At 39.6% G+C, this 13,481-nt stretch overlaps 2 pseudogenes; one reads left to right on the top strand and one right to left on the bottom strand.

Moving 5' to 3' along the window:
* Positions 1-1,316: 1,316 nt before the first annotated feature.
* LOC133755018 (small ribosomal subunit protein uS8-like) lies at positions 1,317-1,730 on the bottom strand (annotated as a pseudogene).
* Positions 1,731-6,101: 4,371 nt separating this feature from the next.
* LOC133755017 (serine/threonine-protein kinase NLK-like) lies at positions 6,102-13,281 on the top strand (annotated as a pseudogene).
* The last annotated feature ends 200 nt before the right edge of the window (positions 13,282-13,481 follow it).

Here is a 13,481-nt window from a genome sequence, read left to right as displayed (position 1 = left end):
ATATTTTCATTAGTAATTGGTAGAAAATTGCCCACAGGTCTTAATCCTAAGGGGATCCTGGATTAGACAAATCCACTCTATTATCATCACTCTATTTTTACAACAAGGAATACATTATTCTTCATTTGCATTCAGTACACATTATGTATTAGAACTGCTGTCAGTATTAGTATCAATAATTAATTAATACACAATATTCTTTTTCCCTTTATCTCTCCCTGGAAACTTGGTTTTCTTCTCGCTGTTCATTATTGTGAATAATGCTTCTATGAATATATGTGTACGAGACTTGTTCTGGCCCTGTTTTCATTTCTTTTGATTATATCCCTAGCAGTGGAATTGCTGGATCATACATTAATTTTACACGGAGTATTTTTCAGGAATTTCAGTACTTTCTTCCATACGGTGACATCATGTTATATTTATCCTAGGAAGTTATTAGGGTTTCAATTTCTCCAGCTTTGCCAACAAATTTCAAAATAATGAAAATTGAATTGAATGGAAAGTGGTATCTTAATGTGCTTATCATTTTGTATGCTAAGGAATCATTTGTGTATTTTCATTGTAGAAATGCCTATTTAATCCTTCATATTAAATGCTTTAATTGCTTTGAGCTATGATATTTTAAAGCTTGATATTATACCAAAATATGAAATGATTGTTATTTATTTTAAAAATAATATTCAATCTAAATCTAGCACATTTCCTGTTAAAGTAGAATTTTTTGCTCACATTGACTTCTATTAGTGTTTCTTTTTTTCTTAGCATTTCAAATATGCGAGTTGTGTTGGTTAAGTTGGTCATGCCAGCCCACATTCAAAAGGCATTGATTTCCACTTCAAAGATGAGAGTAGGAAAGAAATTCTGATTTCCATAGAACTACCAGTAATGCCATTGCTATGATGCATTTTCATTTTGATCATATATATCATAACTTACTTTGTGATTTATTCTTTCATTCCTGGATTATATAGAAGGATATTTTATTTTTAAATATTTGAGGCTCTTCTGCATTTCCCTTTATCTTACTGATTTCTAATTTAATTTTATTGTGTTCGGAGGGAACATTTCACATTTTCAGTATTGAGACATCATTTGTGACTCGGCATATTTTCTGTCTTGCTAAGTGTTCCACATAATCCTCTGTAAATATCAGGTCAATATATTGTTATTAATGTCGATACTGATTTATATTTTATCTCTTTTTTGACTACTAAAGAGTATTATCTAGGTTTAATTGTGGATACTTTTTCTTGTTTATTTATATTGTTTCTATTTCATGTCATTTAAGGCTTTTTTTTTGGTCCATTGAGCTTTTATTTGTATGTGAATGTTACATTGCTAAAAAATCCCAGGATTTTTCTTCCTGTGTGTTTTAGTAGTGTTTCTTCATGGCCCATGTTGCCAGCTGAGGTTTTCAGTACAATGAAACCAAACTGGCAAGATGGAAGCAGATTATTCTTCCATATTTTCTAGATCATTCAATTGCACATCAAATCTGGGGCTGATCACTCCACACCTGTTTAACCTACCCATGAGGTTCACAACAATTTCCCCAGCTCTGTGATCATCCATGATTTCAAATTTTCCAATGTAACCATGCTTCATCATCACAGTTAAAAACATGATGATGACTTTTGAGCATGGTCTAGTAGGAACCTGGCATTTGCCTCTTCTCTTGGCACTGCTGTTGCCTTGAGAGCATTGGCCAGGACATTCATGGGCACCATCATAGGGGCACAGAAAGATGATGGAAAGAGGATGGAAGGGGCAAGAGCATTGAGTTATCAAGGCTTTATTTTTGCCACATTAATATTTTAAGTGTTATATCATCCTGATGTATTATCAATTTGTTACCATGGAAAGTCTATATCTGCATTAATAGATTTTGTACTGACCTTTATTTTGTCTGCTATCAAGTAATATGTCCATTTGAGCATTTTATGATAAGTGTAGTTTATGTTTTTATTTATTTATTGAGATTTTATTTAGTTGAGAGGTAGAGTTAAAGACAGAGAAGGAGAGACAGAAAGAAAGGTTTTCCATCTACTGGTTCACTCTCCAAATGGCTGCAATGGCTGGAGCTGAACTGATCTGAAGCCAGAAGCCAGGAGCCAGGAGCTTCTTCAAGCCCTTGAGCCATATTCAGCTGCTTTCCTATGCCATAGCAGAGAGCTGGATTGGAAGAGGAGCAGCTGGGATGCAAGCTGGTTCCCATATTGCATTCTGGTGCTGAAGGTGCAGGCTTAGCCTACTACACCACAGTGCTGGCCTCCTAAATCTTTTTGTTTATTTGGGAGGTAGGGAGATAGAGAAAGCTAGAGCTCGAAAGATCCTGGTGCCTGATTCATTCTACCAAATATCCACAATAGTCAAGACTGGGCTGAGCCAAAGCTGGAAAAAACAACAACAAAAACATAAACAACCTCAATCCACGTCTACCACATAGGTGACAAGATCTCAAATATTTGAGTCACCACTGCTACCTCCCAGGGTCTGCAATAGGAGGAAGCTGAGGTTGTGAGCCATAGCTGAGTATCACTAAGGTTCTCAAATATGAGATGCAATTGTCTTAACTTTTCTATGCATTCATTTCTGTGTAGCATATATTTTCCGCTTTTTCATTTTAAGTATGCTTCTGTCTTAGTATTTTACATAGGATACAAGTGGACAACATGCTCAAATGTCTTATTTTTATCACATTTGACAATCTCCATCAGCTCAACTATATTTGAACTAATTCTAAATATGGCTGAAATTATCTGTCACTTGACTACATTTATATATTTCTCATATGATTTATAACTCTATTTCTCCTTTACTACCTTCTTTTTTGGCTCATTAAATATTTTTAAAATAACTTTATGTCAAATCTTTTCATTATTTTTTGTTTTTAACTGTTTTGCATTTCACATAAACAGTTTTAAAAATATTTTATTTGTTTTGCAAGGTAGAGTTGCAGACAGAGAGAGGGAGAAACAGAGAGAAAGGTCTTCAATCCACTGGTTCACTTCCCAAAAGTTGGCCAGAGTTGGGCCAATCCAAAGCCAGGAGCCAGGAATTTCTTCTGGGTCTCCCTTGCAGGTGCAGGGGTGCAAGCATTATTTCCATCTTCTGCTGATTTCCCAGGCCATAGCAGAGAGCTGGACTGGAAGAGGAATAGATGGAACTCAAACTGGTGCACATATGGGATTCCAGCACCTCAGGCAGAGACTTAGTCCATTATACACAGTGCCAAACCCTCATATATACAGTTTTAACAACATAATGACACTCCCCACAATATGCTCCCTCCCTGCTCACTCCTAACTTCCTGCTTTTCTCATTTTTCTTTCTAATTGTTACAATGACACACTTCCATTTTTTAAAGATTTATTTGATCATTTGAAAGGCAGAATTACAGACAGAGAGAGAGAGAGAGAGAGAGAGAGAGAGAGAGTTCTTCCATCGAGTGATTCACTCCCCAAATTGCCAGAGCTGAGCTAATCCTAAGCCAGGAGCCAGGAGTTTCCTCTGGATCTCTCACATGGGTGCAGGAGCCCAAGGACTTGGGCCATCTTCTACTGCTTTCACAGGCCATAGCAGAGAGCTAGCTTGGAGGTGGAGCAGCTGGGACTCAAACAAGCACCCACATGGGATGCTGGCACTGCAGACATCAAAGTAGGGATGCAGTTATTTGAGATGGTAACACAGAGAGAACACATGAATTTCAGGAATAGAAATGTGAACACAAGAAGCCAGGCATGGCTGCAGGCACATAGAGACAGACACACCTGGAGTTAGCAAGCACATGCAGGAACAAGCTGAGAAACACAGAAGAAAATACAAAGATGCCAGATAAATCAATGCTTAATGGAAATTTATAGCCTTAAGTGAGTATAGGCAGTCCTGAATTAGTTAAATTGTTTTAGACTTATTTTAGACAATATTAAACAACATGGCTATTTTTAATTGCTCTTGTAACAATATTCTATCTGAATTTTATTGAATATTTTATTTAATTTTTAATGTTTTACATTTATTGTATTTAATTTTGCAGTAACAATTTTTTTAAATCCTTGCATACAAAGGGTTTTCAGAATATCTGGAGAATACATTTTATGAAAACAATAAGCAAAAAGGTCATGAAAAATAAATTTTTTTAACATTTTATATTCTTTATATTTAATATCTTATTAAATATATTTTAACATTTAATTTAACTAATCATATGACATTCTAATATTTTGCATCTACAGGATTACTTACATTGCTTATTTGGAAATATTACTATCTCTTCTCTTGCATTTTTAGGATGTATATCTTCTTATTGGCCAACAGTGTTTTTATGTATTTTTTAATTCATATATTTTCCTGGTAACATTTGTATCTCTGTGAACTAGATGTGCTCTAAATTTGTTTTTATTTCATGTCCTTATCTTATTGCATCTTCTATGAGATGCTATGTTCCCAAAAGAAAATAAAAATTATTTCCTGTTTATTTACTGTCTTCTTAATAAAATAAATCAGATAAAGCTGGTTTTATATGACATTTATCCCTAAGGAAAGTTATTAATGAATTAGTCATGAAGATTCACAAATATAAAAAATTCATAAAAAAACAAGGAGAAAATGTGGAAAAATTGATTTGGAATTTGCTTCTCTTTTAGAACATACATGGATTGATTAGAAATATATTTACAAAAATGTGACTCTTGATATTCTAGTTATATTTCATTGTTGAAAATGTGGGAAATCTTAACACATGTGCATAGATAAACACACACACACACACACACACCATACATATCCCAAGGTTTATCCTTATCTTTTTAGGGGAATGGCTTGACACTATTATCTTGCCAACCTTCCAACTCAAAAAGATTCATCGAGCTTACACTTTATACTGAAGGGTAAACTTGCTTCAAGTGTTCCACAATTTGAAATCATTGAAATTTGGCAGTTGGACTCTGCACAGTAAATGTGACCATGCACTAAAACCCCAAGTCCTGTGACATGTTAGGAATTTGGTGGATCTTATGCCTGATCATGAGGGCAGTGAGAACTATAGTAAGACTGAAGGGTATAGAGCTGACAGTCCTATCATTTGGAGAATAGCAAAGGCTAGTGTCAGCCTCTTTCTGTAACTTGAGGTCCCAGGAGGGAAATTTTTCAATCTTTGTTCCCAGAGGTATAGAAGCTTCTCTTCTGCAGAGAGGGAATCTTTGTTCAGGGTCTCAAAATTTTAAAAAATCAAATTTTATGCACCTGTGTCTATTGCTGAAATCCACTGAGGCTGCATTCTAACTGAAAAACAACCACTGTCATCACAACATTCATTGTGATTGAGACGATGGATTTTGTGACAATAGTGTTAGTTTCTGCTGAGAATCTGCATTTGAGCTGGGAGAGAGACCTTATGGGGTTGTGGCTGGGCTTCAGAATATGAGGACCTTTGTGTTGTCTTGTGAGGTCTGACACACATAACACCCTTTGCCAACTATTAGCTATCCCAGGGCACTGTCAAAAACTGCCAGGTATGCTGCAAAACCCGGCTCCCTGTGTCCTGATTCCCTTCATTGTGCTGATGCTATCACAACATTGCATTTTCTGGCAAGATGCTTCCATAGACACAAGAAGAGAGATGCTCATAAACTTGATATTCACTGTGGATTTCATACCAAAAGCATGTTCTCCAGGGAATAGGCAGTTATACAAACACTCCAAAGACACTGCACTAATCTGTCACATATTTATAGGGTATTGAAAATCTCACATCAAGTATCTCCACTGTAATAAAACTTCAGAAAATGTTAACTTAATGAGACATTACTGTCAATATTAAGGCAATTTTCAGTGTGAACCAAGTTTTGTAATGTGGTGGAGGATGAAGACCTGGAAAGTAGAAATTCCTGTCATTTTAGTACTTGTCTAAGAAAAATGCCATCTTTCAACAGTTCCATGAGCCTTATCCTTGCATTGAAATGATTTGTATATTCCATGATAACAACATTACTAAAGATGTGCAGTACCCTTAGTGCATTGATCTGCAAATATGCAGACCTTAGCAGAAAGGTGTGTGACTTGTTTATAGGCTTCCTGTGGTGTTGGCCCATGTCAGGATGAGTCACCACATCATTGCAATCTACCCCTGTTATGAAAGGATAAGACTGTAAGTAATATAGCAGGAAGGGTGATTGGGCATCAGCATAGGACACTTCTATTCTAAGCCAATATGCCTAAGGCATTTACCCCAATAGGGAAATTGGAAAGGAGCAGTGGGAAGCTTTCAATAGGTGAAGACACAAGAGGCCTTGGGACTGACAACTAAGATAGGGGAGCACAAGGAGACTAATAGGTGAAAGATCCATGGTACTGAAATTTCTGGAAGGAATAACATTCAATAAAACACCATTAGATGGGTGAAAAATCCTCCAAGAACAAATTAAACAAAAACCTCAAGTCAGCCTCAAGAACATATATTTTGTCTGTGCCTTTCACTGCAGTCCTGATTTGCAATACTGTGCAGGATATAGATATTCTCTGTTTCAGCTTCTTGCTTATTGTTTCTGTTGTCTTCAGCTTAGTGCAACAGATATTTCTTCATGTATTTCAGATCAGATAAAACATACAAAAAGAAGAGGAATGATTTTGTTTTTGATTTATTTTATTTATTTCAAAGAGTTACAGAGAGAGGTAGAGACACAGAGAGAGGTCTTCCATCCACTTGTTCACACCTCAAATTACCACAACAGCCAGAGCTGTGCTGACCTGAAGCCAGGAGCTTCCTCTGGGTCTCCCACGTGGATGTAGGGGCCCAAGAACTTGGGCCATCTTCTACTGCTATCCCAGCCACAGTAGAGAGCTGGATCAGAAGAGGAGCAGCCGGGACTAGAACTGGCACCCAAATGGGATGCCGGTGCTTCAGGTCAGGGCTTTAATCTGCTGTGTCACAGTGCTGGCCACAATTCTATTTTTTTAGTTTATTTTTTTAATAAATATAAATTTTCGGCTGGCGCCGTGGCTCAACAGGCTAATCCTCCACCTTACGGCGCCGGCACACTGGGTTCTAGTCCCGGTCGGGGCACCGATCCTGTCCCGGTTGCCCCGCTTCCAGGCCAGCTCTCTGTTGTGGCCAGGGAGTGTAGTGGAGGATGACCCAAGTGCTTGGGCCCTGCACCCCATGGGAGACCAGGAGAAGCACCTGACTCCTGCCATCGGAACAGCGCGGTGCGCCGGCCACAGCACGCTACCGCGGCGGCCATTGGAGGGTGAACCAACGGCAAAAGGAAGACCTTTCTCTCTGTCTCTCTCTCACTGTCCACTCTGCCTGTCAAAAATAAAAAAAATATATATAAATTTTCAAAGTACAACTTGTGGATTATAGTGGCTACCCCCCATAACATCCCTCCCACCCACAACCATCCCATTTCCCACTCCCTCTTCCATCCCATTCTTCATCATGTTTCATTTTCAATTAACTTTATATACAGAAGATCAACTTAGTATATACTAAGTAAAGATTTCAACATACTGCACCTACAAAAACACACAAAGTATAGGATGCTGTTTCAGTAGTAGTTTTACCATTAATTTGCATAGAACAAAACATTAAGGGCAGAGGTCCTACATGGGGAGCAGGTGCACAGTGACTCCCAGACACTCTTATTTATGGTGTCAGTAATCACCAGAGGCTCTTGTCATGAGCTGCCAAGGCTATGGAAGCCTCTTGAGTTCACCAACTCTAATCTTATGTAGACCATAGTCAAAGCGGAAGTACTCTCCTCCCTTCAGAGAAAGGTACTGCCTTCTTTGATGGCCTGTTTTTTCTGCTGGGATCTCACAGAGATATTTCATTTAGGTCACTTTTTTTTGCCACAGTGTCTTGGCTTTCCATGCCTGCGAAACTCTCATGGGCTTTTTAGCCAGATCTGAACGCTTTAATGGCTGATTCTGAGGCCAGAGTGCTGTTTAGGGCTTTTGCCATTCTATGAGTCTTCTATGTATCCTGCTTCCCATATAGGATCATTTTCTCATTTTTAATTCTTTTTTTTGACAGGCAGAGTGGACAGTGAGAGAGAGAGACAGAGAGAAAGGTCTTCCTTTGCCGTTGGTTCACCCTCCAATGGCCGCCACGCTGTGACCCGCACACTGTGCTGATCCAAAGCCAGGAGCCAGGTGCTTATCCTGGTCTCCCATGCGTGTGCAGGGCCCAAGCACTTGGGCCATCCTCCACTGCACTCCCGGGCCACAGCAGAGAGCTGGCCTGGAAGAGGGGCAACTGGGACAGAATCCGACGCCCTGACTGGGACTAGAACCTGGTGTGCCAGCGCTGCTAGGTGGAGGATAAGCCTGTTGAGCCACGGTGCTGGCCTCTCTCCTTTTTAATTCTATCAATTATTTGCAGACACTGGTCTTATTTATGTAATCCCTTTGACAATTAATCCTATCTTTTTGATCAATTATGAACTTAAACTGATCACTTTAACAAGTAAGATAGCATTGGTACATGCCACCTTGATGGGATTGAATTGGAATCCCCTGGCACATTTCTAGCTCTACCAATAGGGATATGTCTGAGTGAGCATGCGCCAAATTGTACATCTCCTCTTTCTCTTATTCCAACTCTTATATTTAACAGGGATCACTTTTCAGTTAAATTTAAGAATGTAAGAATAATTCTGTGTTAATTACAGAGTTCAACCAATAGTATTAAGTAGAAGGAAAAAATACTAAAAGGAATAAAATAGTAAGTTGTTCCTCGACAGTCAGGACAAGGGCTGTTCAATTCATTGCTTCTCATAGTGTCAGTTTCACTTCTACAGGGTCCATTTTAGGTTCTCAATTATTTGTCACTGATCAGGGAGAACATGTGATATTTGTCCCTTTGGGACTGGCTTATTTCACTTAGCATGATGTTTTCCAGATTCCTCCATTTTGTTGCAAATGACCAGATTTCATTTTTTTTACTGTTGTATAATATACTATAGAGTACATATCCCATAATTTCTTTCTCCAGTCTTCTGTTGATGGGCATTTAGGTTGATTCCATGTCTTAGCTATTGTGAATTGAGATGCAATAAACATTGAGGTGCAGACAGCTCTTTTATTTGCCAATTTAATTTCCTTTGGGTAAATTACAAGGAATGGAATGGTTGGGTTGTATGGTAGGACAATATCTAGATTTCTGAGGTATCTCCAAACTGTCTTTCATAGTGGCTTTACCAGTTTGCATTCCCACCAACAGTTGGTTAGTGTCCCTTTTTCCCCACATCCTCGCCAGCATCTATTGTTGGTAGATTTCTTTATGTAAGCCATTCTAACCGGGGTGAGGTGAAAACTCATTGTGGTTTTGATTTTCATTTCCCTGATTGCTAGTGGTCCTGAACATTTTTTCATGTGTCTGTTTGGCCTCGATTCTTTATTCTTGAATTTGTTCCATAAGGGTACATTTCTCACATCCCTGGAAGCCTTTACTTCATATTTCATTTGTTATAATCAGTCACAGGTTTTTGAAATTTAAATAATTTAAATAAGTGTGAGATTGTCAAGGCGGTCTCACAACAATCAGAATGTGGTGAACCAGAGCACAACATTAACAAACTGGCAGCTTATTGGAAACAAGCAATGCAATAAATTATCATTGGTTAGTCAACTAGTTCGATTATCTCAGTGAGTTAGCAGAATAGAGAATTGTTTATTTCTCAAAAGGGACCATAAAAGAGTGTGATTTTTTTCTTAATAAGAGATAGGAATGGAATTAAGATTTTGTGGGATCTTTAATATCACTCCATGAGGAAAACCCTGTGTTATATATTTTGGTGAAATGATTGTCTTACCAAAGTTAAATATCAATTGCAACTCAATTTGATGTTGACATAGCAACTATATTTAAATAAATAAAGCTGATATTTCTAATGATTTTGTCTAAAGATCATTCTGTCTTTGCTAGGAGAAGTGAGACTAACCAGAGTATTTGTGATGGCTGAGAAATTGGCTTAAGGGATGGGAGCCTGGTGGGGTCCCAGAGGGAGACAGGGAAGCCTTGAGATCCTTGGATCTATCATGTGGTAAGTGTGCCCAGCCATTTTCCCCCCATTCCTCCTCAGCAACAGCAGCTGGAATCAGGTTCAGAGTTAGCCTGCTTCTGAATGTACCATAACTGCCTCCAAGGATTCTTTGTTCCTTGGACCTTCAACTTCTCTTGGGCATTTCCATCTGTCTGAGGGCTGAGTGCTACCCACCTTTTGCCATATACCTCATTAGTTTCACTTTGTCCTGTTCTATTTCTCCTTTCTCTCCTACCTGTGACCCCTTGTCACTCCAGTCCTCCAGGCTACCCCCTTGTTTCCAACAGGAATGTTTGGTACCACCAGCAAGTCCAGATGACTAGGAGTAGAGGGAGATACAGAAAGGAATGAGAGTTCAGGGCAGGACTCAGGTGGTTTTCATGAAAATCCCACTCTGATCTTTTAAATACAGAGGGTTGGAATTATTTTTAATGTGTGCTTTGGGGGAGATGGCAGATGTTAGTAAAAGGGTACGGGAATGGAAAGTGTAGATGAGTTAACTCATGCAATTCCAAGGGTCTGTTCCCTGAGCCATTTTTTTTAAGATTTTATTTATTTATTTGAGAGGTAGAGTTACAGTTAGAGGGAGAGACAGAAAGGTCTTCCTTTCATTGGTTCACTCCCCAAATAGCTGCAGTGGCTGGAGCTGCACCATTCTGAAGCCAGCAGCCAGGTGCTTCTTCCCAGTCTCCCATGTGGGTGCAAGGCCCAAGCACTTGGGCCATCTTCTACTGCTTTCCCAGGCCATAGCAGAGAACAGGATTGGAAGAGGAACAGCCAGGACTAGAACTGGTGCCATATGGGATGCTGGTGCCACAGGTGGAGAATTAACCTACTGTGCCATGGCACTGGCCCCTCCCTGAGGCTTTTCACATGTGGAGTTCAGTGCATTGTGAGGCTTGCCCAATTCAAAGGTGAAACATATCCCAAATTAAGAGTGGAGGTTTAGTTCCCACTTGTGGCAGAAATGTTGGAGTCAAGAGGCCATTTTTTCCTTTTCTCCAGGTAACCTACACACTGACCAAAAATATTAAATACCAAGAACCTCTAACTTGTTTGGATTGGCTGAAGAAGACATATAGCCAGTTATGTTTCATATTTTCAAAATGGAATGCATGGTTTTTATACACTTGTAAATGGCCAAATGACAATTTGACCAATTTGTTTTCTAATCAAAGGGCATTGTTTGGATTTCTCATTATGGCACAAGAGTCAATACAAAAATAATACCAGCTGGGGGTGGCATTGTGGTAAAACAGCTAAAGCTGTGGCATGCAACACTGGCATACTATGTGGACACCAATTCCTATCCTAGCTGCTCCAGTTTAAATCCAACTTCCCACTAGGCCTAGGAAAAGCATCTGGAGATGGTGCAAGTGTTTGGGCCTCTGCCATCCACATGAGAAACCTAGGAAGAAGCTCCTGGCTCCTGGCTTTAGCCTGGCCCAACCCTGTTGTTGCAGCCATCTAGGGAGTGAGCCAGCATATAGAACATCTCTCCCTTTCTTTAAAATAATAAAATAAACCTTTAAAAAATAATGACAGCTTACAATGTTCATACAGCAGTAGCAACACAACACCACACCATTACCATCTTCTTGACCTTCCTCTGCCTCAGCTTGATCACCACCACCACTTTCAACACAGCAAATTCAGTTACTGCTGTCCACCCTGTACAGTGGCATACTTCTTTCACAGTTGCATTAACCATGTTAAATCTTGTGTAATAGCAGCCATATTTCCTATCTTCAGCAGGCCCAGCTCAGATATGTGCTGCTCTAGCTGCTACCATTAAAGCACACAGTCATCAGTATTGGTATCACCCACAACAGCAGCTGGATCTTGAAACAGATAGACTTATTGAATATCCAGCCTTTGGTCTTGCCTAGTCAGTAGCAGGTCCAAGAGATGGAACGAGAGCAGCACTCAAAGAATGCTGTGCCTTCCAGAATTTGATCTCTTAAAGAAGAGGCTCATGGGAATGCAAGATGTGTTTTTTTAAACATGATAATGTGATCTTGACCCTTGACGTATTCCAGCTTCCACATATTGACTATTTTGTAGAAATATGTGTTGCACAGAATTAACACAGAGCGAACCACATGAAATTTTTACAAATTATCTCTCCTCTATCATTCAGCTCATATCATGTTAAAGTTTTGTTCACAAGGTTTTATAAGGTTTGAAATGTCTCCTTTGAGCTGACATTTTACATCAAGACATTAAGAATGTGACTCCTGGCTGGCGCCATGGCTTAACAGGCTAATGCTCCACCTTGTGGCACCAGCACACCGGTTCTAGTCCCAGTCGGGGCACCAGATTCTATCCCGGTTGCCCCTCTTCCAGGCCAGCTCTCTGCTATGGCCCGGGAAGGCAGTGGAGGATGGCCCAAGTCCTTGGGCCCTGCACCCACATGGGAGACCAGGAGAAGCACCTGGCTCCTCTCCTGGCTTTGGATCAGCACGATGCGCTGGACACAGCGGCCATTGGAGGGTGAACCAATGGCAAAAAAGAAAACCTTTCTCTCTGTCTCGCTCTCTCACTATCCACTCTGCCTGTCAAAAAAAAAAAAAAAAAAAGAAAGAATGTGACTCCTTCTGAACAGCAACTGTGTTCAAAAGATTTTCTATTCTGCATTGGCCAGAGTGGAATAATCAAATGAATCTCAGTAAGATTTAGGAAGTTAACTACATAAATTATGCTCCAGAAATCCTGATGTTCTGCTGTTAGTCCTATGGACATCTGGTCCATCAGATGTATTTTAGCAGAATTACTGGGATAAAGAATATCATTTCAGGGGAGTCCCTCAGCAGTTGGATTTGACCATAGACCTATTGAGTACACTGTCTTTGGAAGCAATGCTAACAGCTTAAGGCCCTTTTGAAGGCATCCTCCACATCTCACAGTCATCTATTCCTATTCTCTATACTCTGTAGCAGTCAACAGCAGGATTTTAGTGTTTGATCCATCTAAAAGAACATCCACTAAGGATGCCTTAGCCCACCCCCACCTAAATTAATGGTGACTATGCTACTGTGTGTGTGTGTGTGTATGTGTAAATGTAACTTTTCCACCTCTACAGGAGTTTACACCAGTGCTATTGAGCCCATCACTAATCCCCAATTTGATGATATTTATGAGAGGAATATCAGTTCTGTAAGGCAGGTTAAAAATTACTAACCAGCTCCTTTTGTAACAGAAGAGTGCCTCTTTACATCAACTCTGTCTGTAACTTTATGAACATTGCTAGTTTCACTGTGCTAAACCCTCTGCCACGTCCCCATGTCCTCTGGTATGGGAGTAACTATAGGGTAAATGTACTACTTAAGGTGTGATGCAGCTCATGACTGCTGTCTGGTATTTGCAGTTCTGGAGGGTAATCATGTATGGACTGTAATTTTGTTAATTCAGTTTAAAATTAACAACCACTGC

Source organism: Lepus europaeus, unplaced genomic scaffold (assembly GCF_033115175.1).
Source record: "Lepus europaeus isolate LE1 unplaced genomic scaffold, mLepTim1.pri SCAFFOLD_374, whole genome shotgun sequence".
Classification (NCBI taxonomy): Eukaryota; Metazoa; Chordata; class Mammalia; order Lagomorpha; family Leporidae; genus Lepus; species Lepus europaeus.
Note: the sequence above shows the minus strand (reverse complement) of the source record. Positions and strands in the feature narration are given on the sequence as shown.